Genomic DNA, 21463 nt, shown 5'->3' on the forward strand with positions numbered 1-21463 from the left:
GCGGAAGATATCAACACAAGTCCTCAACAGCTAAAGAATTAAATGCACATGCAATATTTATTATTTTAGGATGCACCAAAAGAACTAAAACTAAAAAGCATGCTTTGGCTCTTAAAGCGTTAAAACCACAAGACATTTTCTGCAGCCGTTTATAAAATGGAAAGTGGGATTGTCCTCTTTATCATAGCTCTGAAGTAATATTTATGGGATATCCTCAAGGAAATCTATAACAATCAAAACATATTATTGGTATCTTCTAGCTTTCATCTAACTTAAGGGTCTGGATTTAATAACATAGTATCCGTTAAAAATTTTTAATGCATATACTTAATATATTAACAATAGTTTGTGCTTTAGATGCACAGATCAAACCTGCAACCTCTCAATTCCTTGGAGAGATTAGAGAGCACAATTATAACTATACTACAGGCAAATATATATACAAATTTTAAGATTCTTGCCTAAAGTTGTACAGCACCTCAGTTACAGACAAGTACGAAACTCAGTAAGAAATTCTCCTTCACACCATCAATTATCATACAATTACTACTTTGAGATTTTTTAAATGAATTTGAAGTTGAGTTTAAAACTTGGTTCCTAAGTAGTTCATTTTAACTTTACATTTACTTTCTTAAATGTGATTCTTGCCTACCCTTCATCTTTCTTGTCTGGTCAGCACCTGTCCATTTAACAGCCTCCATATCATTCTGGCAGCAACTTTGGTGTCAATCCAAAGCAAAGAGAATCCATTGTAATAATATTTAAGTTCATCCATAATTTTTTGTCTATAAGATCGCTTTTCTTCCTTAGTCTTCGTACCAATTTCTTTTGTGGACTGAAGGCTTGTCTCCTGTGGCTTTTGGGGGGTTTGCTCCAGCTGAGGTTTACCAGAGTCCTTTTGTAGCCAGCAAGTTGATGTGTGTAGCTTTTGTATTATTCTAGTTCGTAAGTGAAGCACTTTATTGCCTGACTGACTAAGACAGGAGTACTTCTTGCTTCCATAGTTCTTCATATATGTTTTATTTAAATGGGAATCTGGCAAGTGAAGAAATGCAAGTGATGGGAAATAAGAAGAGCAGGTAGGATGGACAAAATGGCTAGGGAATCTGGAATAAAGAGCAACATCCTCTGAGTTGAGCACAAACTATTAAAAACTTAAAAGTTAAAGAAACAGATACTGTATCTGGTTAAAATAAAACAATAGTTTTAAAGCCTATGTTTTAAAACAGATGATATTCATTAGTGAATGAAATACAACTTTTTATCCCAGTTGAAAAACAGTAAGTTTTATGGTTGAATTATACACTCTATGTGAAATATTCATAAGTCCATTCCTAAGAATAATTGCTATATTAGAAGTTAGAGACTCTGAGACTACTCATTTAAAAATCTAATAGCAAATATTTTCCCATATGGGGTTATGTTTGAAAGTTTTGTCTCTAATGTACTACGAGAAAACAGGTGGAAGACTTGTGTCTTCATCTACTCTATTGACAATAGACTATTGTTTGAATAAGAAACTTCAAGGTCCCTTTGGGGGTTAATCAATTACTTAAAACGTTCTTGTTTCTGTAGTGCCCATGGAATCCCTCAAATGAGAGGTACTTACAGCTAAAATGCCCTTCATCTAAGATTCCTAACAACAACAACAACAACAATAACAACAACAAAACCCTTAGGAATAAGAACTAGAATTAGGCTTCCCAGCCAGGGATGTCTACATTCTACTTTTGCAGTAGCTCACAAACTTCAGTTAAACTAGCACATCAGATTGTTTGAAAAAATATGTAAGATTATCTAGGCAAAGAAAGTTCCTGGCAAAGAGACTTCTTTTGGCAAAGAGAGAGCCTTTTCCATTCTTTGTTTTTGAAGCATGCCAAGATAAAAACACTTTCTGAATGGCTAAAAGGGAAGATGTACAGTGTATCTGGCACACAGTAATTTCTCAGCAAATAGTCTTTGTAATAAATAAGTGATAACAGAGCTTGCTGGGGCAGATACAGACCCTCGGGCTGGCTTGTCATTCCCTTTACTCCTTTTTACATTTAAGCACCTCATGTAACATTCACCAATGACAAGTGTCATTCTAAAATGATCACATCTTGTATCTTACCTGTACTACATATCTACAAGATCACTCAGCCTGAGTTCTAAAGCATATACAAAATTTGGGGTAAGTTTAAATACATTAAAATGTCAGCTTCCTAAAAACCAACATAGTTAAAACCAACAAAGCTTTAACTGTACACTAAGCCCATCTTTTTACATATATCTTCTCCATCTAGAAGAATAAAATTTATATAAATATTGGGGGCAGCAGAGAAATTTCAAGGCTTACCTTGCTCGGGCAATAGCTAAGACTGTATTATAACTGTAGAAGGCCATATTTATATTTGTCTCTACTAGTCAACATAGGGACCTAGGCAGAGGAGTAAGTGAACAATTTAGTATTTGAAAAATACATCAGTTATAAAGATCTCAGAATTTAATTGTTTTTAACTATTTCAAGGGTAAAATATTTGCATATCCTATTTAACGTGTAAAATCTCTTCCAAGTTCACGTCGAACAATCATGAATAGTTTTCTTAGCCCTGGTTTTGAGAATGGTATTTTGAGATCCCAACAAACAAAAATGACCTTTAATATGATGCTGCTTCTCATGGTGGTACGGTCTTCAAAGACATTTTGATTTCCAGTCAATAGTACCTAGTAATCTACTTAAATGGTTGCCAAGTATTCAAGAAGCTGAGCAAGGTACACTTATCTGTAGCCTAAAAATACAGGTAGAAAGTAAATATCTTGGATTTGTTTTAATAAGCTTTTTTCCATACTTGGCCAAGCTGCCCCAAACTTTAAAAAATTGAAAGTATTCGTTTAAGTAGCAGTGAAGATATACATTGTACCTACAATAGTTCAAGGGCAGGTTAACTAGTTTCCTGTGCTAGTGATTTTTCACAGAGCTTTATACCTTTAAATAACCTTTACAGAAACCTTCCATCCTGCAGCGCTTTTCTGCCAAGGGAAGTAAGGAGCTTGAATATCTTGCAGTGTCAACTCTGCTTTCCTGCAGCTGGGAAGAGTACCACAGGCTCTCGGGGACGGAAACCTCAACCACAGAGCTGACATTTTGATCAAGAGTTCAAAAATACTTTAGAGCATCTGACCCGGACTAAGAACAGGCGTTCTCAAGCCGAGGGCAGACCAGACCCCAACCGGCGGTGAGTGCGCTCTCAGGCGCAAGGCTCTCCGGCTCCAGGCTGCGGCCAACCACTTCCCAGGCCGGTGGGGGCCGGGGCGGGTCCCGGTGACGAGCCCCGCCTGCGCAAACGCTCCGCCCACGCCCGCACGCCAGTGCCCCAAGGCCTCGGGATATCTTCGCTTCCGGCCCTTGGCGGCCCCGAGCAAAACTCGCGCTCGCCTTCTTCAGCCGCGGGACTGTTTACGGTGGTGGGGTCTGGGCGTGTTTCTTTGTATTTTGATGTGGGAGTGGTGCAGGCACCGGGACGACGAACCTTGTTGGCGATCCGAGTTAAGGGAAGGTAGACGAGAAGCAGGGCGCGGGGTACGGAAGAGAAAGGAGGAAGCGCAGCACGAAGGAGGGGGAATGGAGGCTGAGCCCCAGAGTTGTTGGGCGGGCAGGAGGACGAGGTCAAGGGCTGAGGACAGCACGGTGGGCAACTGGAAGCTGTCGGGAAAACTGGGCACTGGTGGGAGAAGCAGGATGCCGAAGGAGCGGGCTCCGCAAGAAAACCGGCAGGCGCGACGCACCAAGTCACTGACTGAGGACTTGGCCCACCCGCCCCTACCTCCTCTGGCCGGGTCCCGGGAACGGCTGCCTGAGTCCTCCAGTCCCTTCCCGAACCCCCTCTTCCCCAGCTCCCCAAGCCAGAAGAGCCAGAGGCCATCTCTATGGCTCCACCACGTTCCTCGAGGGTGACGTCACTCTGAATGACGACACCACCCACCAATGGGCTCTCAAATTGCGGGGCGCGAAGGCGTCCTTCGCGGTAGCATCCCTGGAGGCAGCGAGGTCTAGTTCCCACAGACAAAATTACTTCCTTCCCCACTGGGTTTGGTTTGAGGAGACTGTGCTGGGGGGGGGGGGGCAGGGAAGGAAGACTGACGTTTTTCTGCCTGTCCACAGTAGGTTGTGAACTATCCCTCCCAGAAAACCCTTCACGAAAAGCTGGACTAGAGACGGCTTTTACCGCACCCCCCCCCCACGCCCATAGCGCAATATGCCTGATAGTCACCATGGTAACCATCTTGTAGTCACGAATTACATCATTTTCGTGTATTTCCTTTCTTCCCCCCCACCCTCTCCAACTGCGCAACTGAGGCGGGGAGGGCAGTGGAAAGAGGGAATGTCAGAAAGGGCGGGAGTGATAAGGAAAACATCCCACTGGGCCAAGACTGGAATGCTGTGTAATCTGAATTTGTTTTATAAATGTCCTCTTAACATGTATTGTTTATGATCAGTACTTTCTGTGAAAACCCCAAATAATATTTAAAATGCATATTACAGTGGCTGTGCAGGTTTGGGGGGGAGCACTTCAGTTCCTAGGATGGGCAACTGAACCATTTTGGGAAAGTGAAAGATCTAGAAATGTTTTTGCTCCCTAGTTATCTATACCCATCCATTTTACCTGGCTCTAGAAGAAAGAAAATAATTTTAGTGGCTCTGCTTTGACTAACAGCAGACGGCAAGGAATAGCTTTCTCACGGAAAACATTTCTCTTAACATGCTAGTTTTGACCACAGACCTTACTCATCTGGGCTGCACATTTGTAAGAATGAAAGATGGCGGGTATTAAATTTCAGTTTCTTTTTTTTTTTTTTTTTAAATCCACAAAGCATTTTTCAGCTAGTAACTAAATGGATCAATTATGTTAACTAGGCAAACCTTTTCAGCTTGCCCACTAGAGGGCCCTTTGTGCATGTCTGATGTCCAACTTTCCACTGAAAGGTTTCACTTCACATTCTGTTTACTAGAATTAACTAATTCTACAAAGCTTTGGTCTTTTTAGCTTTTTTTCTTTTCCTGAAAATCACCGATGGTAAATTTTGAACTCTAAAAAGGTAGGGTATAATTTTCACATTAATTTCATAAATTAATAACTGCACTACCACATACCCATACTTTTCTGGAAAAGATCATAGGGATGCAAAAATATTCCTTAGTTCCCTGGGAGACATTTTATACAGTACCGGGAAATATTCTTATTCATGCATTGCATTCACTTACAACCAGGCACAGTGAAAATCATTAAATATTCATAAGCCAGATGAATGATTCCAAGATCACTATTTGAAAGATGAGCTATATTTTTCTACCATGGCCATATGTCAGCAATCCTATTCTGAAAAGGGAAGGGTTAAGAATCTTTCTCATTGAAATTCATTTGTTCAAAGCAATGTTTGCCTTATGTTACTAAAACTGGCAACTTTTTGACTTTCAGGATTAGTGATTTACAATGTAAGGAGTTTAGCTATTATCTTCAAAAAAGAAACAAAAAACAAAAGTGTTTTTCTCCCTAACTCTGGCCCTGATTGTTAGATTGCTGTCTTAATGACCTGTTTGTTCATTTTCTTTGGAGAAGAGGAAGCATGTTCTGTATCTCAGATGCTAGATGCTAAAATGTAATTATTTTTAATGGCCACTTCCCTAAATATGGCTCCAGATCAAATATTATTAACAATGTATTTTCTAACGTTTTGCAAAAAGAGACTATGTATCTACTTCACATTGTGGTAGGCAGACAGACATGAGCAGAGCAAGGACGATGGGCCAAGTACAAACGTTCACTAGGGTGGAAGGCCCAGGGTGCCTAGAAACAGGTAGGAACCTCACCCGCGGTGTAACCTTTCCTCCCCTAGCATATTGCCCACTGCTCATGCGGTTTAGACTCCCTGACCTTTCCTATCGGTGGTCACGCGGTTCTGACCCAACCCAGACCTGTCCTTCCCTGGCTTGTTTTAAGTCATACAGCTTAGACCCCCTTGGAGGGGAAATGAATGAGGCCAGGAAACAGCCTTCAGCATTAAGCCCCCAGAACAATGAGGTTCTGACCCTCATCAAATACAACTACGTTTCAGCTCCAGCTGTGTTTCAGCTCTAAGCCCAGAAAAGCAGCAAAACCAGATAAGCAAGGCTAAGGCTGACCTGGAGACTTGTGGCAATGACTAATGACCCCTGCCCTGGCAAGGACCAATCAGCGGAGACCACTACCCTGAAAGGACACACCTGGAAATCTGATGAATATTCTATTAAGATCCTCCTCTGGCACTGCCCCTAAAAATCCCCTGCCCTTAAAAACCCTAAGGTGAAGACCCTGCTCTCCCTATACCTGTGCCTTTCTGCTCTTCATCTTCCTCCATAGGCTTGTTCCCTTTACCCTTCTCTCTCCTAAGCTCCAAGGGCCTTTCTTTTGCCTCTGTAACTTGTTTCCTGAGCCTCTTTCTTCTACCACTCACTTCTACCTCTGACTTTTCTGAATAAACTTTCTCATATTTTGAGTCTTGGCTCTGAATTTTTCCTTAGCCAGAAATCAAGTACTACGTTGCTGAATCAAGGTTCAGTCTGACCCCACCGGTGTAACTCTTCGTGCTGTTATTGCTGCTGCCAACAACATAACTTTAATTATAAACTCTTGTCAGCATAGTTTTAGAAGAAAATCAAAATAAAATCCCCAGGGACAACCAGATTCTCCTCAAGGGGAAAAATCCAGGTGTCCCATCAAGGGAACAGTTTATCAATAAAACCATGTAAATATGGGAAGGTGGAAGAGAAAGGTGGAAGTAGAAAGGATCACAGCAAACAAAAGAAAAAAAAAACAAAAATTTTAAAGATTTTATTTACTTTTAGAGAAAGGGGAAGAGAGGGAGAAAGAGAGGGACAGAAACATCAATGTGTACACCCAGACCTGAGGGTTGTTGCGACCTTTCATTTTGCTGTTCAGTGCCCAACTGAGCCACACTGGTCAGGGCAGGGAAAAAAAAGACCAATTTAACCTTATTTTCTAGAAGATAGAATCAAACTAAAACTCAGGTGGCCCCCTTTGGAGGTCTGTTCCAAAAAGGCATTTAGGCATTTAAAACAAAAATGTGGTTTTATTGATTCCTTCAACTTTTGTTGCTATACAAAATGTAGCTACTACACAAGAATAAGTTCAGAAATATTTAATGCTTAATGGTAATGGGAACATGTAATTCGAAATATCATCTTAGTATTAACAGGGTTGTGTTTAAACTAATACATAATTAATCATTAAAATAATTATCTGTAGGAATCTTAATTTTTTATTTAAGTGGTATTTAAAGATATCAGGAAGTTCTTGTAAGGGTACTAAATAGATCCAGCACTATGACATCTTTGGAGAATATAATATTTAGTAGTGATATGGCTTTATTATTCTCAGAACAGAGAGCAGAGTTTGGGTTTCCTCATCTAATTGCTGCCTGTGTTTTCTTTGTACATTCTCTATGCTGCAACGTTCTAGTCGTTATCAAAGTCCCCAGGAAATATCACCAAGTCTGCACACTCCTGAAAGAAGTTGACTGTGCCACACACCCCACCCCCAGGAGCTCCCATTGTTTAACATAAAATTTCCTAAGGTGGAGAGGGCTAGAGAGAGAGAATTTTGACTCCTTCTTTCTCCTCTCATTCTTGCGTGAACTTTGTCTAGGACAAATACCCTCACACCTCTGGAAAGGAAGATCCGGCAGCGAGCAGCAGAAGGCCCAGGCACATGACGGGCACAGGGCCCTCCGCGGCCCTCCGGTCTGGGTGCAGTGGGGCGCTGCTGTGCTCCTAGTTACCCACAAGCCTCCGGGTCCGCCGTCGCGAGCAGGAAGAAGGCTTGCGAGGCCGGTACCTGCTAGGGAGGTCAGCGCTTCCGCACAGAGGTTGCGATGTCGTCATGGCCTTCTAATGCTTGCAATGCGGAGCGGGGGTAGCATCCGGCTGAGACGTGCAGGGCTTCGAGAGAGACTGCCCTCGAGGGTCACGTCTGAAATTGCTGCCATGGTGTCCAGACGCAGAGCCATGTGCAGTAGCAGGCAGCTCTTCTCTGACAGCTGTCGGACAGAAGACAGCCGAGAAGGCACCTAAATTGTTGCCCACTTTCCGGGTCGTCTTAACCGGGCGCCCGTTAGTAGGGTGTTTTTAACATGTAGGGATTGTATGGCACTGCCCCCGGTATTTACGTGCTTTTATTTAACATGGAACACGCACGAGCACAACGTGACCTCACAGGCCCAACCTTTAACCCGGCTCCCCCGTCTTCCAGTTTTGTTTTGTCTTGACTCGCCTAGGCACCTTTCCTTCCGCCCCGCCCGCCTCCACGGCCGGCGGTCTCACTTCTTGTCTAGATTCCCTCCCTCGGGCTGCTCTCAGTTCTGGTTCTCGCTCTGGCCCCTCCTTCCCGCCCCGTTGACTAGCCTCTTCCTCCTTTCGCCCCCCGCCCCCCGAACCCGGGACTGCATTTCCCGGTAGGCGCCGCGGCCCGGCAGCCAGTGAGCGGCTGAAGATTTGGCGGCGGCGGCGGCGGCGCTCCGAGAGTCGGGGTGGGGGGGCTTTGTGCGCGGCGTCTGTGGCGGCGGCGGGAGCGGGCGGCGCGACGGCCAGGATCAAGGCGGAGACGCGTGCGAAGGCCGTCTCGACCCGGAGGACCTTGCCGCCCCGGTCCGGCCGCCAGCCCCAGGCTCCTCGCTGGTAGCGGCGGCTGCGCGGCGCCCCCCGTCCCTCCGCCTCCCCTGCCTCCTCCACCTCCCACAGCCTTCCTCCTTTCCGCTTCGTGCCCGGCCCGGCCCTACCGTGGCCCTCCTCCGTGCACGCCGCCATGGCAGAGGCAGCCCGCGCGAGGGAAATCTAGCCCGGGGATTTCATGCGGCCTAGCTTGGTTCCGTCTTCGGCCCCCGCAGCCCCGGCGGCTGCCTGCACCGCAGCCCCACTCCGGGCCTCCGTGTCTCTCCTGTGATCGTACTGACACGGCCGGGGGATTAGAATGGAACAAACTGAAGGTAAAGTGAATGCGTGCGTGTTTGTGCGTGTGCGTGTGCGCGCGTGTATGTGTTGGAAGGGCCGAGGGAACGACGAGGAGAGGCGACCTAGGGATGGGACCAGGGTAGGGAGAGAGAGCCTTGCCGGGATGGGAGGGCAAGCGAGTGGCCTGCAAGGGTTCGAGAGGACCCTAGAAGGAGGAGCAGATGGCAAGGTGGGGGGTGTGAAGGGGATGGGGAGGTGGGGCAGGGGAGGTAGGATTGGGTTAAGTGATGGAGTGGCGCTGAGCTGGGAATTGGGAGTAGAGGTGGGATGGGGGCGGGGATAAAGATGGGACGGGGGAGGGGCAGGGAACGAGGAGCAGAGTTAGGTTTGGAGACCGGGGCGGATTGAGAAATAGAGAGGTTAGGGGTTGGAGGCTGGGAACTACAAGAGTCTGGGGAAGGAGGTAGAATTTGATGAGGAAGTAGGCATAAAGGGAGAAACGAGGGAGTGGAAGTGGAGGAAAAGGTGGATTAAGAACAGGGAGGAGAAATGATTGAGACAGGATGCGAAAAGAAGATAGGAAGCAGACTCAGGAAACTGGAAGACCTAGTATTGGCATAGGGAAGGAAATTAACTGGATGTTGAAAATGATAGGAACTAGCGACCCGACAGCGCAGAGTGGGAGGAAAAGAAGGGGAAGGGATTTTTTTTTTAAGTCTTTAAGAAGGAAAGCCTTTTGTTCCTATATTTGTGTGTATTCTGTGCCTTTTCTTTCAATGCTGGAGAATAGAGAAGCAAGTGGTTATGGTGCTGTGGTGGTTGTGAAATGCGGAGGTGTGGGTTTTACGCTTTTGAAGGAGAAGTGTTAGTGTTTTCGTAGCAAGACAGGGAGAGACAGGGCCATAATTTGATGGTTTTGGTGAGGGAGTAAAGACTTCAGATTTAAAGGGGGCAGGGGCAGCCATGTTTGCTGCCAGGCACTGCAGTGTAAATAAATTCCTTCTCTCCGACATCAGTATGAATCTGGAAGTGGCCATTTCAGATGGTTAACCCCCTTTCTTTCTATTAATGAACTCTTCTCTTCCATCTTGAGGTCATTTAAAATTATTCCTAGCCGTCAAAGGAGGTAGTGATGTTTTCCATCTTGTGTGTTTTGCTGTCCTCCCCTCCCCGCTTCCTTCTGGTTGCAAACAAGGCATGCTAATGAACTGCAGTGTAAAATTTAACCCTTTTTAAAAAGTTCACACTATTTTTACTAGCTGAAGGTATCATTACTACTCTCTTATTTCAAGCATGACCGTGAAAAGTCTTTTAAATATTCATTTGTTTCAGAGGCCTCGGAAGCAGTCAACATGTTTTCTGCAATTCTTTAAGTAAACAAGGAAATTGCATTGTTTGTTTTATGTGGGTTTGTGCTCTTGGCAAAACATGGTGTGGGGGTGAGAAGGGGTGGGAAGGTCTGCTTGTCGTAAGTTATCTGTTTGCTGTATTTTGAATGTTGAAAAATTTGAAATGTGTGTAGTATTTTAAAATGGTGTTTCTGATCAAGCTCTTGCTTATAGATTAAGAAGTGTTTTCTTCAAAGAAATAAAACAAAGTATTCCCTTATCTTTGCTTTTCTGTAGCTAGCTCAATACAGTCTTCAAATGCCAGTTCAGCATACTGCAATAATCTGTGAAGTAGGCATGCAGTTCTCAGAGCCTCACTGAGGTGCCAGTATTTTAGGTGGGAACTTCAGATCACTCAGGAAAGCTCCAATGACTCTTTAATGTGTTCAAATGTAACTATCTGTGTGATATGAAAAGTTACTATTATAAAAGTTTAAATCCTGACAAATTTACGGTAGATAAATTAAGTGGAGTTTCTTATTTTCATATTGAAAAGGATTAAATGTATGTGTGATCTCTTGTTTTATAATTGTCATTGGGGCGATCTAAACTTTAATCCATCATTTTGAAATTGAAACTGTTCTCTAATACCAGGAAGGCTTGTAAAAATTGTAATATGAGGGGAGCAAAGGGGAAAAATTTGGAACTATTGTAACAATGTAATCAATAAAATATACTTAAAAAAAACAGAAGAAAAATATTGTAATATAATGGACTCAAACCATTTGTACTACATATTGATTTAATGTACCTTCATGCAACATTTTTTCAGTTGTTGTATACTTTAGGATGTGATCTTGGTCTTTTGGACAAATTAAATTGACTATTGTTAGAGTGGAACTTTGTGTGTGAGAATGCTTTTAGTATAAAGGCCGGATTTACAACTTGGAGTATTTTGATTTGATAATATTCAGCCTGATTTTTTAAAATTTTCTGGGAAAAGTTCCATTCAAAAAGCCATTCAGTAAGCTTTTTTTGAAATTTATTTTTATGCAGATTGCATTTTTATATTGCCACTTGTTTGACGTGTTATTTGTAATTATATCATAAATTATGTGCATAAACTACTAGTGCCATAAGTTTTTAGGAAAATGAGAAATTGTTTATATTGAAGTTAAAAACTCACACTGGCAGCTTGAATTACTAAAAAAAAGAAAAGGTATATTTCTATGTATTCAGCATTTTGCATAGATCAGGGTCCCTGCCCAGTTGCCATGAGTATTCTGGCCCCTTGGATTAGGTATCCATATAATGAAGAAGGCTATTCTCGTTAGATGCTTAATTAAAACTCAGACTTTACTCTGATTACCATATCTATCAGCCTACCTGCTACCTGCGAGAGGTTGGTTTTTTTTTTTTTAACCTTAAGTTCATAAATATGCTCTTACGTGAACCTGATTGAATAAGTTTTGGGTAAAGGAAATTGGTTGTCTTTGAAATTGGTCATCTTGAATGAATTGGCAAGTCTGATTCTAAATTCTCTCAGTTTGTGGAGTTTATAATAACTTTCTTAATAATCATAGTTATAGCTCCTAATAGTTGCCCTCTTACAATGTGCGATGCTGAGTGTCTTGCATGCGTGATTTTCTTTTACCTTCTAGACTGTTGTGCGAGGTTAGTACTATTAACTCCTTTTTACAGATGGGAAAATTGAGGTTAAGTAGCTTAATATTACATATATAGTAAATAACAAAGCCAGTAATTGAACAAAGGTCTGTTCTAATTATAGAACCTGAATCAGCAGACCTTTACTTTTAGTGTTGTTTTTTTAATTAATTAAAATAATATGTATTCGTTATTTAAAATTTTTTTTTCAAATATTATAAGAGGCTAAGAGGTTAAAAAAAGAGTTAACACCCTATTTTCACCCTGGCTGGTGTAGCTCAGTGGATTCAGCAATGGCCTGTGAACTGAAAGCTTGCTAGTTCAATTCCCAGTAAGGGCCTATGCCCAGGTTGCGGGCCAGGCCCCCAGTTGGGGCATGTGCAAGAGGCAACCAGTGGATGCTTCTCTCCCTCTCTCCCTCCCTTCGCCTCTCTCTAAAAATAAATAAAATCTTTTTTTTTTTTTAATCACCTTATTTCCCACCAATGGCCATTTGAAGTTTGTGTGTCCTAGAACATTTCTGTACATATATATCTGTTTTACAATGCATATAAATTGGGTCATAGTATCTACATTTTGCATTTTTGTTTTAACATGCTATCTGGAAGATCTTTTTAAATGAGCTCTTAGGGATGTACAGCTTTTTTAAGGGTCATATAGTATTCCATTTTTTGGAATATTGATTCACAATAGGTTGTTGGCAGGTTTTTGCTATTAGAAGTAATAGAGCAGGTCCTGAATTAAGTCTCTAACAGCTTATTTAAATAGAAAAGAGATATAGTCCAACTACTTTATTTTACAAGACAGAAAACTGAGGCTTTAGTGACAACCTGCTACCTGGCTCTTTACACCACATCATGTTACTTCATTATAATGAAAGTATTTCGAGCTTTCTGTGAAAGCTCAAGGTGAGGGGGAATTCTCAAGGTTAGGCACATTTAGTATAATGAATGCAAGAGGATTAAGTTGCAATGAGACAAAGGATCATGCTTCTGTTTTTTCATGTCTTGTTCACTATGTTTTACATATAGCATATGCACAGAATATTTTTGAATTTATAAATGAATCGTGTCCAAGTATCTTGAAGTTTGAGTATCTTGAAGTTTGTGTTTTGTGTAATGAAGTGGTTTGGGGTAAAATTTTTCCTATTTCAATAAAATTATCAGTGAAATAAGATAGCAATGAAGTGAAAAAATAAGAGGTCCATCATGGTCCTGGAAGACAAATTGGCGAGAAAATTGAGACACTGGTGAATTTTTTTTAATGAACTAAGAAATCCATCATTGAAAGCAAGTTTAAAAAAAAATCTCAACAGACAATGTTGGTTATTTTATCATTATTTTTATCAAGAAAATAAGTTACCATGGGTATTTATTTATTGGGTTCTTTAAAAACAAAAAGATAGTCTGTTTTAGACACTAAAAAAAGTTAAATTATTAAACTTTTAAAAGGTTTTAGAATTTCGTATCTTCATAAAATCTGCTTCTTGATGCAAAGGTGTTTTTAGCTTTAAGAAGAAAGAATCTGTTATATTTGAAAGTGCAATTAAGATGATTTATTCCATTATTAATAAACATGTCCAGTCTTGAGCTTTCAATGAATGGTGAGGTTTATTTCTACAAGCTAATCTTTTTATAAATATTAATAATGGTAAATTAAAGAAATTGATTATACTATGACTACCTAACACATTTTTCTTAACCTTACAGTTTTGTTTGGGGTCTTGATTGTTGACCTAAGTACTTAAGTACTTTTAAACACCTCTGTTTCATATTATACCTCTATAGTGTGGCATGAAAAAAAGGTTAAAGGCATAGTTTTAAGTTTTGTAAATTTAGAGAATGTTCATTTTTTTACTAGATGGATGTGTGTTGTTATTCCTAAAGTACATCTGTTTATTGACAAGATTTTGAATTTGAAAAGCTCTTTGAAAACTGGTTCTTGGCTTATTTTGAAACAAATGCAGATCTGTGTCATCATTGACTCATCTACAATGATAACTTTTTTCTTACTAGGTTCCCCTTTTCATCTAGATTTAGGGCTATCTTGAGAAAGTGAATAGGAAAGTGAAAAGTTTTTATATTCATACAGTTTCCATTTTTAACCGTAGAAATATATCATTACCTAATAATATCTCTCATTTATATTGCACCTTTTGAAGTATTGGCTAGAATTCTGTCACAATAACTTAAGATTTTTCCTTTTTAATGTGAGATTAGAAAGCATAAGAAATTTTTAACTTTAAAGATTTAAAATTGAGTCCTGGCTGATGTGACTTGGTTGGTCATTGTCTGGCAAACCAAAAGATCACAGGTGTGATACCGGTCAAGTCACATGCCTGGGTTGCAGGTTCTGTCCCAATCAGGGCATGTGCAGGAGGCATCGATTGATGTTTCTCTCCATCTCTTTCTCCCTCCCTTCCCCTCTCTCTAGAATGAATAAAAGAAAAAAAAAAAGTTAAAGATAAAAAATTGAGATATCAGGAACTTCTCAGGCCTAATAGACTTTTTAGAAGATTAAAAGAATACATACAGGGATGGGCAAAAGTAGGCTTAGAGTTGTTCATAGGGGAAATAATACAATAATAAGTAATAATACAAAGATAAACTGTGTTTTCTGTACTCACAACTGTAAACCTGCTTTTGCCCAGCCCTGTATGGGTGTGTGATTCTTGACTTTTCTTCTTCATAGACTGCATTACTTACTTTGATAGATGATTAAACATTAATTTTTAATGTAAGAATAGAGTATTTTTCTGCCATAGGCCATGCTTTTTCTTATTTTGGAGTAACTTAGATACAAGCTTCCTGAAATATATAAGGAGATATTTTAAATTTAAGAAATGTGTGGCTTCCTGGGATTTTGTGGGTAAAACAAAATTTACTTTATCAAATTGATTTGACATGAAGAAGAAAATTAACAAGCATCATATGGAGACTTTCCCTCTGGCATTTAGCCATAGCCAAGACAAAATTGCATCTGTTGAATCTTGTGTTTCTAACATCTCTTACCTGTGGAGTCTTAAAGCCATACAAACAACAACAACAACAACAAATTAAAAAATAGGCATTTAAAGAACTTTAAAGTTGTGAAACATGACATTAAGAGAAGGCCATAAAACCTAAATGTATAGTACATAGAAATAATTAGAAAGTGAACATCGTGTAGTCACTACTCAGGTAATAGGCCTTTAAGAAAAGCTGCAGAGATAGCCTCATTAGTTTAGCTGGTGTTGCCTTCCTGGTATTTGGACTTCAGGGATAAAAGTATGCTGGAAAGTAACCTAAAAATTAATAGCCATGAGGGGTTAGCAAATGTAAAAACTGAATGATGACTTTTCTAACATTTAGTATAGCCATTTAGTGATTTGAAATCTTGGAACTCTATTAATGACTGAAACAAAAATAATACCAAATCCTACAAGAATTATGCCATTTTATACAAAGTGTTGTTTATTCAGAGTTCATCTCTTTTGCACCTTTTTTTTTTTTAAACAGGGAAAAAGAGAGGGAGAGAAACATCAATGTGTGGTTGCCTTTTGCGCACCCCTAACTGGGGACCTGGCCCACAACCCAGGCATGTGACCTGACTGGGAATCAATCTGGAGACCATTTGGTTTGCAGGCCAGTGCTCGATCCACTGAGCTACACCAGCCAGGGCTCTTTTGCACTTTTTGGTGGGATTTAATGACTTGGCTTTAGGTGAATGTGCAAACTCTAATCTTGTAGACTTTTGCTTAGAATGTGTCAAATTTACCTGTACTAATAATCACCTAACTTAAATGTCTTCTTGTACAAAAACAAGTTTGACTCTCTTGCTTTCTCATTAACATAAACGATTCAAAAAGTTATTAACCTGAAGCCCTGGGTGGTATAGCTCAGTGGGTTGAGCGCTGGCCTATGAACTAAAGGGTTGCAGGTTCGATTCTCAGTCATGGCACATACCTGGGTTGCTGGCCAGGTCCCTAGTTGGCACATGCAAGAGGCAACCACACACTGATGTTTCTCTCCCTCTCCTTCTCCCTTCTTTCCCCTCTCTCTAAAAATAAATAAATAAAATCTTTAAAAAATTAAGTTATTGATCTGAGAAGTGATCAGGTTAATCTATGTTTGACTCTTCACCGTTGGTGCCTCTGCTTGATTCTTGTCTTTTCTGCAATTTAACTAGGTAAACCAAAATTTTTTTGAAACTGAAGAAACTTACTTGACTGTACTTCCCGGGCTTTCTAGACTATTTTTATTATATGTTTGGAAAGGTTAAATGTTGGCTTTTGAGGATTTTGATAGAAAAAGTTGGATTCTGCCCCCCCACCCCAACACACCTGCACGATACAGTCTATTCGCAAAGAACTGCAGTGTGAACTTTGAGAAAGAGATTTTTATAGTCCTCTACGTACATAAATTAAATCCTTTATTTGGTTACTATAATTTTGTCACTTTAAGCTGTCTTCATATTTATGATTTCTAGAGGATTCAGATACATTAGAATATAGTATTTCATGGTTGATTGTGGTGAAAACTTGCTGTGCTTTTCTGTACCCTTGAATTCCTTTCTGTTACAGTAGTGTCATTCTTTTTTTATTCTGACTGAAGGTTAAAGATGCTCCTTACTAATGTTCCTCCCAAAAGGATTTTTTTAAACCTCACCCAAGGATATGTTTATTGACTTTAGAGAGACAGGAAGGGAGAGATGAAGGGAGAGAGAGAAACATTACTGTGAGAGAGAAACAGAGACCAATTTCCTCCCCTGTATGCCCTGACTGGGGATGGAACCTTGACCCTTTGGTGTACAGGACGCTACCCCAACCAACTGAGCAACCCCTTCCCTTAAGGGTGTTGAGTTTTCCAAGGTGGAAGCAAAGATGAATTGATATAATTATTTTTTCAAAGATTTTATTTATGTATTTTTAGAGAGGGGGAAGGGAGGGAGAGAAGCATTTATGTACAAAGCAAAACATTAATCAGTTGTTTCTCCAGCACCCCCAACTGGGGATCTGGCCCCCAACTCAGGCATTTGCCCTGACCTGGAATGGAACAGGCGACCTTTTGGTTTGCAGGACTGTGCCCAACCCCCTGATCTAAGTTACACCAGTCAGGGCAATATAATTATTTTAAAAATCTAAATTAGGTAGTGTGGTTTTGTGTATGAAGTATAATTAATATGCTTTTGGTCAGCTCTTGGTTTCTGTATTGTTAACACCTGCACAATGATACCTTGATTGTTAGAATATATTTTATTAAGTGAACTGTTGAGGTTAAGGTATTAAGGCATTGCATGCATATACATACATGCTGATGCCCCTGTTAGTTTTTATCTTTTAATGGAAAATTTGTACCTTTCTAAGTGGCCCATAGTTTTAAAATAACATTTTTTATGTTTAAGTTATGAAAAGATGACTTATTGTAGGGAAATTGAAACCAGTAAGATATAAAGATTAAAATCACCTGAAATCCTACCAGCTAGAAGTAACTAATATTAACATTTTGTTCTGTATTCTTCCAGTGTTTTTTCTTATGTATATATGTATTTTTTTACAAATTGGAATTGTGTATTTATATTATTTTGCAACATGCTTTATTGTGAAATAATTTTTTTAAGAATGTGATTTACAAAATTGACATAAATTTCATTGTAAAAAATGTTTTCCATTTTTCTGTTGATGGTAGTTTGCAACTTGGGAATATTATAATTTGATGACATACTTAAACATAAAAAAAGTATGACTGATTATTTTATTACAGTAAATTCCTGGAAGTAGAATTACTTAAAAAATATGAACATTTCAGGCACTTTTGACTCGTATTTTCAAGTTGTTCTCCAGAAAGTTTTTTTTTTAAATAACAGTTTTATTGAGAAGTATATCACATACCATACAATTCACCCACTTAAAGTGTACAGTGCAATGGAGAGAGTTGTATGTGTCTTAAAAGAGATTTCTTTTCATTCAGATTTTACTTAGAACTTATTTTAGAAAATGTTTATAGATATTCTGCTATACCTATATAATTGTTGCAAACATACACACTTGGGAAGGTTTTTGTTTTTAATTTTTAAATTTATTGCTTTTAGAGAAGGAGGAAGGGGCGGGGAGGAAAGGGAGAAACATTGACGTGTTGTTTCCCTTATTTATGCATTCATTGGTCGATGTGCCCTGATGGGGATCAGACCTGCAACCTTGGCATATCAGGACAATGCTCTAACCAGCTCAACTACCCGGCCAAAGCCTGGTTTTCTTTTTTATAAGAAGTTTGCTTTGCTCTTACTGACTTTCACCCAGACAGTTCTATTTGCTTTAAGCCATTTAACAAAACATCTTTTTTAAAAAAAAAAAACAAAACCTCTGTTCAATGGAGTTTAGGGCAAGAGCCAAGGAGCCCTGATTTCCTATCCCCACTGTACCTCTTACCACTGGGGCTCAGTAGTTTTATCTCTGAAGTAAAGATGAAAATGACTATGTTCTGGAGTTATAGGGATCCGGATTAGAAGTGCTAGAGTGCACCTAGAACTGTAGCAGGATATAGCTGATAATAAGTGACTTTTTTTTATATAAGAAAAATAACACATGCAAAACAAACTAATCTTTAGTTGCATGTTTAATGGATGAAGAAATAAACTCAGTTATCCTAAACTAATTTTCATAGAAGTTAAAAGTTGAAAGTTTGGCCCTGGCTGCTGTGGCTCAGTGGATTGAGCGTCAGCCTGCGAGTCAAGTGTCGCTGGTTCGATTCCAAGTCAGGGCACATGACTCGGTTGCTCGTCAGGTCCCCAGTTGGGGGCGTGAGTAAGAGGCAACCACACAGTGAAAAAAAAAAAAAAAAAGTTGAAAGTTAACTAATGCTTGATCAGAATATTTGCATGGGTTGTGTGGGCGTTTCTCACTTAGTAAGAGAGTGTGTGCTGGTGCAAGTATGAACATGAAGTTAACTTCCCAGTCCAGATTGACTTGCACTGTCATTATAACAACAGCATTATAGCTATAGCTTCACCAACACTTAGTGTTCTGATTAAGCAAATAGGTGATAATGAAGATTTTGAATTTATGGTATGAAGTTTCTGTGTTCTAACTTTTATTGTTTATTTTGAAAACAAAATGTTGATTATAGTTGAACCCAAATTACTGAAGTGCTAAACCTGATGAGTTGATAAAACCTGGTGTCTATAAAAAAGATAAACAGTATAATTTAGATATTATGATAAGTTGCCTAGTACTTAAAAAACTACGTATCATTTCTGTAATGCATTCTCTTTATGTCTTGCTCTGGAGAATGAAGAACACAGAAAGAAAGTAAAATTTGAACATTTGCAAAATTTTAAGAACCAAGCTGAGAAACCATTTTATTATACTTTAAGCTAGTTGGAGAAAGAGGTAGGAAAATATGTGGATGAATTTGTTAGTTTACTAGATATCAAGTAATTTTCATTGTGAACCAATACCCTTGATGTAAGGGATTGGAAAATAATATATATTTTCTTCAAATGGTAACACCATGTCTATTGTTGATGGGTGTGGTCAAGAATAAAGTGAAGATCGTTGAGGTTAAACCAAACTGATAAGGAAAATAGGGTGTTTTACTAGTAAGTTTTGTGTCGATATAAGGCTGTTCAATACTAATGTGGTTTAGTCAGGAAAAATAAGAATGACAAAGCAAACTAAAATGTTGTGTAACTTAATGGAATCATAGTCATTGTGTGACTATATTTAGTGACAGGGTTTCTGGTTAAATTAAATAAGGTATATATTTTTTGGATTTCATAATCATATTTCTTTCATGCAAGTCACTTCCTAATATAGGATATTTTAATGTCTTTTGACCATTATCCTTCTCTTAACACATTTTTAGTAGAAAAATTTTAAGTGAAACTTTCAGAAAATATTTGGAGGGACAGCACTAGAATTAAGCAGATTCTGGAGTAGTACAGTTGTGCTTTTAAAAAGAGTGTTGCTCTAAAACATTTAAAATAAAAATTAGAAGATAATGTGCCACTTCTCTAACACACTTTGATTATTTACTTAGAAAATTTTGTAGGAAGAAATATTGTGGTTGTGCTGACTTCACCCCCTAAAATCTTATTTATGTAAAGAGGTGTTGGTTGTGAATTTTATGTAATTGTTTGCTATTACAAATAATGAACATCTTTAATAACTTAATATGATAGGTAAGATATTAAAGTTAATTTTTTAAACCAGATACTTTTATGTATTAGTAACTAGGAGGAATCACAGCCCATTTTCCCATTTTTGTGGGTCATTTCGGTTATCTGGATCACCTGAGTTAACCTACATTATGGGCTATAAAGAAAAGCCTAAACGTGTGGCTCTTCAAATTTCAGGTAGCTAAGTTAGAGGTAGAATCAGAACTAAAACTCAAGTTTTATGATTGCAAGCCCAATGTCAGAGTGCATTTTTGCTTGTCCCCAGATTTATCTGAATCTGTCTTCTTCTAGCATATAGATCTTACTGCTAAACTTCCTCTTATGTGACTTCTTTCTAGCTTCACAGTACTATGCACCATTTTTTTTTTTTTTAAGTTTATGATTAACCTTACTTTTATTACCTTTTTGGGGATGTTTTTGTTTAGGTCAAATATGAAAAATAATTTACATCAGCATTGTCCAGTAGAATTTTCTGTGATGATGGAAATGCTCTATATCTGTGCTGCCCAATGGTAGTCATTAGCCGCATGTGGATATTGAACACTTGAAATGTGGCTGGTATACCTGAGAACTAAATTTTTCATTTTACTTAATTCTACTTTAAAATTAAGTAGCCACGTGTGGGTAGGACAGATTTAGATATTCTTAGTGAAGGGAAAGAATTAAGTTGGAGTAGACATTTTCACATTCATTGCTCTTGTGATGACTATTTATATGTTTATGTGGGTTTGAGTTTTTAAAATCTCATTTTTAAAAAATGTTTACCACCTTCAATACTGAATAAATCCATTCACAAGAAACAATTTAGTAATAGTTATTTGAAAGCTGAAGCATTATTTTAATTGATGTAGTTATTAACAGACTAGTCTACTGACCAACAAAATGATTTTATTTCAATAGTATTTTGGAGTAGTTATGGGTAAATAATATTTAAAGTTTAAGCTTTTTCTGTTACGTGGAATACTTGACTAAACTATTCTTTAAATCTTTTTAGGATAGTCATACCTCAGAAGCCTCTGAAACAAAGAGAACTCCATAGGAAATAAAAGATATGCCTGATGATTATCTCTTCACTTTTTTTCTTTTTTCTTTTTTTGTTATCCTCACCCGAGGACATTTATTTTTTCCCCATTGCTTTTAGAAAGAGAGGACGGGAGAGAGGAAGGGAGAGCAGAAGGGAGAGAGAGAAACATCAATGGGAGAGAGAAGCATCAATTGGTTGCCTCCCATACGCACCTGGATCAGGGATCCTAGCCATCCTAGCCATTTTAGCCATCCCAGCCATCCTAGCCATCCTAGCGCCTGGACCCGGACAGAGGATGAGCGATCG

General features: G+C 39.2%; 1 protein-coding gene and 1 pseudogene across 2 annotated transcripts in view; one reads left to right on the top strand and one right to left on the bottom strand.

Annotated features, from left to right (window-relative positions):
- LOC149996448 (LETM1 domain-containing protein LETM2, mitochondrial pseudogene) lies at positions 1 to 1102 on the bottom strand (annotated as a pseudogene).
- A 7401-nt stretch (positions 1103 to 8503) lies between these two features.
- Positions 8504 to 21463, top strand: part of NSD3 (nuclear receptor binding SET domain protein 3) — a 103324-nt gene continuing 90364 nt past the window's right edge. The window contains exon 1 of one of the 2 annotated variants that reach the window (XM_090258716.1): positions 8504 to 9021. The gene's annotated coding sequence lies outside the window, so the exon portion shown is untranslated. The remainder of the gene's footprint in view (positions 9022 to 21463) is intronic. The other variant, XM_090258715.1, reaches the window with a different exon arrangement.

Source organism: Furipterus horrens, unplaced genomic scaffold (genome assembly GCF_987537825.1).
Source record: "Furipterus horrens unplaced genomic scaffold, mFurHor1.1.pri manual_scaffold_12, whole genome shotgun sequence".
Classification (NCBI taxonomy): domain Eukaryota; kingdom Metazoa; phylum Chordata; class Mammalia; order Chiroptera; family Furipteridae; genus Furipterus; species Furipterus horrens.